At 33.6% G+C, this 4,120-nt stretch overlaps 1 non-coding gene across 1 annotated transcript; it reads left to right on the top strand.

The window, feature by feature from the left end:
* The first annotated feature begins 3,811 nt into the window (after window positions 1-3,811).
* On the top strand, window positions 3,812-3,886 carry Trnat-ugu (transfer RNA threonine (anticodon UGU)). The gene has a single exon. It is a non-coding gene; the product is annotated as a tRNA-Thr (tRNA).
* Window positions 3,887-4,120: the final 234 nt, after the last annotated feature.

Below are 4,120 nucleotides of genomic sequence, written 5' to 3'. Positions count from 1 at the left end.
TTTTGGTTAATGTTACAAGGCCAGATCAGCCAGGCTTCCAGACTGCTGCCCCTGCAGCTACTGAAAAGGCTGCTGCCCCTCTTCGGGAAGCACACATTCGTCTGGCCTCTCAACAGAGACCCCTCCAATGTGGTTGCACCTATGGTACGGCTGTCTGAATCGTTGAGGCACGCAAGTCTCCCCACACCCAAACCACGTTTTTCCGTTTTTAAATTTAAAAATAATTAATATTTTTCGTTATAAATTACCTCTCTCAAATCTCATTTTTCCATTCTTTAAGTTAAAAAATCTAACATCTGTTTCCTTCAAAATAGAGTAACTTCAGGACCATATTAAAAGGAACTTCACTTCACGAAGTTTGTAAGACAAGAAAGTTAAGGAAATATTATAAATCAGGAAAACATAATTTAATTTTATAATAATGGCATAACCACCAATTAGAGAAGAATCAAAATATAGAATTCGAAACGATTACCTTACTGTAAAACTGAAAATAGTGATGAAGTTTTTAAAAATAATGAGAATAAATCATTGAAACAAATAACCCCATTTTCTACCAATGTGTTTGGGAAACAAGAGGGAAAACAATTAAAAGGAATATTCCCATTTTCTACCAATGAATTTGCCAAACCAAAGGAAAGAATGAGGATAATATATTTTAAAAAAATATATCCACTTTTTACCAATATGTTTGGGAAACAATGAGACACAAAAACAGTTACTCAATTTTTAGTTGATACAGCATTTTTAAAAAGTGTACGAATTATAAATTTCGAAAGCAATATAAAATCAATTTGATTAATTACTTCTTAATTGCAACAAAACCAAAAATTATGAAAATAGTTAAAGAAAATCTCAAAATATTTAATGCTTTGAAAATAAATTTTAATTTATTTTGTGAATACATAATGCAGACAAATAACAAAAATATGGGATATGGACATCAAACTCAGAATTATAGGATTCTTCCAGAAAAGGATATAATTAAAAATTAGAAAAGGGAAAAAAGATATTTGGATGAAAATCACTAATATTCAAATACGAGTATTGTGATGGACATTAAATAAATTTATTGGATTACGACTAGCAATTAACAGATATGATCCATTAGGAGGTTCATCTTATTTTGAATTACCAGAAAAAAGAACAAAGTTTGTGTTGCTGTAAAAAAATAATGATTAAATTGTTTACTATGGCCTATAACTTCCCCATTAAATCGAGTAGATAGACAGAAATGTAAAAATCGACATAGAACAAGAAATTATATATAATTATTTAAAGTGCTTTAAGAAAAAGCACCTGATATTTCGCATCCAGTTGCAATAAAAAATGGTTCAAATGGCTCTGAGCAATATGGGACTTAACATCTGAGGTCATCAGTCCCTAGAACTTAGAACTACTTAAACCTAACTAACCTAAGGACATCACACACATCCATGCCCAAGGCAGGATTCGAACCTGCGACCGTAGCGGTCGTGCAGTTCCAGAGTGTAGCGCCTAGAACCGCTCGGACACCCCAGCCAGCTAGTTCCAATAAAATTCATTACAAAAGTTGAGACTAAAATTAATGATATTGTAGAAAAGACACTATAATTAATCATATTGTAAATAAAATACTAAAATTAAAGACATTCCAAAAATGAGACTAAAATTAGTGTATCTGTTAGTGTTTTTTCTTTTGATGAAAAATAGCAAGTATATCCATTAGAACAGACAAATTCTATGACAGAAGAAATAACAAATTCTAAGAAATAAAAAATAACAAATTCTAAGAAAGAAAATTATATTAATTTATTATATTTTTAAAAGACTAATTCACAGCGCTTTTGAATAAAAGTTTATCTCGACTTGTTTCAGGTCAAATTAATGAAAATGCACATCAAAAATTTATTTGTCTTTTATGTTTATAGTATTTTAAAATAAAGAAAAATTAGATGATCACAAAAAAATTGTATAATTAATAAACAAGTAATAGTAGAACTACCAGGAAACATCAATACATAAAATTTAAAAGTTGTAAGTTTACCCAAAAAGTTTCTTTTGCTATTTACACAGATTTTAAAAGATTATTATTAAAAGGAGAACTGCCAACACCATCTAGAAAATTATTTTACTATAAAATATTAAAAATAGGAACCAAGTTGTTTTTGTTTTTATATTACATATAAATGGACATTATAAAAATCCAGTTCTTTATTCACTGCTTTCATTTGGCATCAAATTTTGGGGTAACTCATCATTAAAAGAAAAAGTATCCATTGCATACAAGTGTGTAATCAGAATAATATCTGGAGGGCATCCAAGATCACCTTGCAGACATTTATTTAAGGAACTCGGGATATTCACAGTACCTTCGCAATTTCGCAATTTATATATTCACTCCCAAAATTTGTTGGTAATAACCCATCCCAATTAAAAAATAACAGCCAAGTGCATAGCTACAACTCTAGAAGAAAGGATGATCTTCACCATTCTGGGTTAAACCTGACTTTGGCACAGGAAGGGATAAATTATGCTTCCACAAAAATCTTTGGTCATTTGCCAAATAACATGGAAAGTCTGACAGATAGCCAACCAATATTTAAAAGCAAATTAAAGGAATTTCTGAATGACAACTCCTTCTACTCAAGTGATGAATTTTTATACATGATGTAGTAACTGTAAAAAAAATATTTGTTTTGTGTAAAGTAAACTTACGTTAAAGTGACACGTTCCAATTCATTACGTAATGTCGTATTCATGATCTATGGAACAAGTATTAAAGTATGTATGCATACGAGGTCTGTTTAAAAAAAATGATCGAACTTCATTTTACGCACCAACAATGCGTTCACTTTGCAGCACTGTGTCCATTATAATCTTCCTACAACAAGGTATCCAACAGAAGATATCTCATTCAGTTTCCGAACTATTTCCGTTTTTGAGATTTTTTTGAATGTCTGATTCACGGTACCAATTAAGTCTTGCGTGTAAGTAAGTAAAACATTTACGATGATTTTACTTTTGGAACAAGCTAACAAAGATAGTGCTGCATGAAAACGCAGTGTTACAACTGGAGACTCTCGGTCAGGTAGGCATTAGACCTGAACTGGTGGCGCTCACTTTCAGAAAATCAAGCACCTGTGCACGTTAGCTGTCGGAGAACTTGCAGAAAACGCTGTAGTTCGTTCTGAAAAGGTTACGCAAAAAAATTTGCATAAAGAGGCCAAACTTGTTGCAAGGCTATTCGTTATTCCTTCTCCATGACAACGTGCCTGTCCACTCAACTTTGTCAGTCCGCGAGCTTTCTACCAAAATTCAGGTGACTTCCCTCCTCCAGCTACACATCACCCCAGATCCTGCGTCATGTGACTTCTTCTTTTTCACATAGATGAGATGGAAACACGATTGAATTAAATATGTGAGTAGAGAAGGCTGTAACTTTGAAAGGAACAGGGACTAAATATCAATAGGATGAATAAAAAATATTATTTAAAAAAAGCTCAATTCTCTTCTGGTCAGCTAGAACACTCAAGTTATCGGTTCATAAAATAAAAAAATAAAAACTGGAAAAAATTAAATTGTAATTTTGGGTCGAAGATATAAGACAATTTTGTTATTATATATTTATATACCGGCCATGGCTTTCTTCTTCTGTGCGGATGCACACATATTACCCAAACTCTTACGGGACTTGGTAAGAATGTCTTCCACGAGTAATGAGTGTGTTGGGTAGGGACACTAAGAATGTAGTGTGTGGACATATAAGGTGAGAATGTGGGTCTCGTGGGGGCGTGCGCGAGATAATCCCTGCAGTCGCACTGTCCTCTGAGCCCTCGATGGCTCAGATGGATAGAGCATCTGCCATGTAAGCAGGAGATCCCGGGTTCGAGTCCCGGTCGGGGCACACATTTTCACCTGTCCCCGTTGATATATATCAACGCCCGTCAGCAGCTGAAGGTATTAATACATAATTCTAATGTTGTTATTGGTCTGGGGTAGATTCCAATATCCGTTCTAGGTATAGCCATGTAGCTCCCAAACATTAGGAACGCACACTCCAAATCCATATTTAAAAAAAGAGAGAGAGAGAGAGAAACCGCACCACAATGGCATATCCAAATTGGACGCAAATCGTTAG

Source organism: Schistocerca cancellata, chromosome 7 (assembly GCF_023864275.1).
Source record: "Schistocerca cancellata isolate TAMUIC-IGC-003103 chromosome 7, iqSchCanc2.1, whole genome shotgun sequence".
Lineage (NCBI taxonomy): Eukaryota > Metazoa > Arthropoda > Insecta > Orthoptera > Acrididae > Schistocerca > Schistocerca cancellata.
This window is presented reverse-complemented; position numbering and strand designations above follow the sequence as displayed.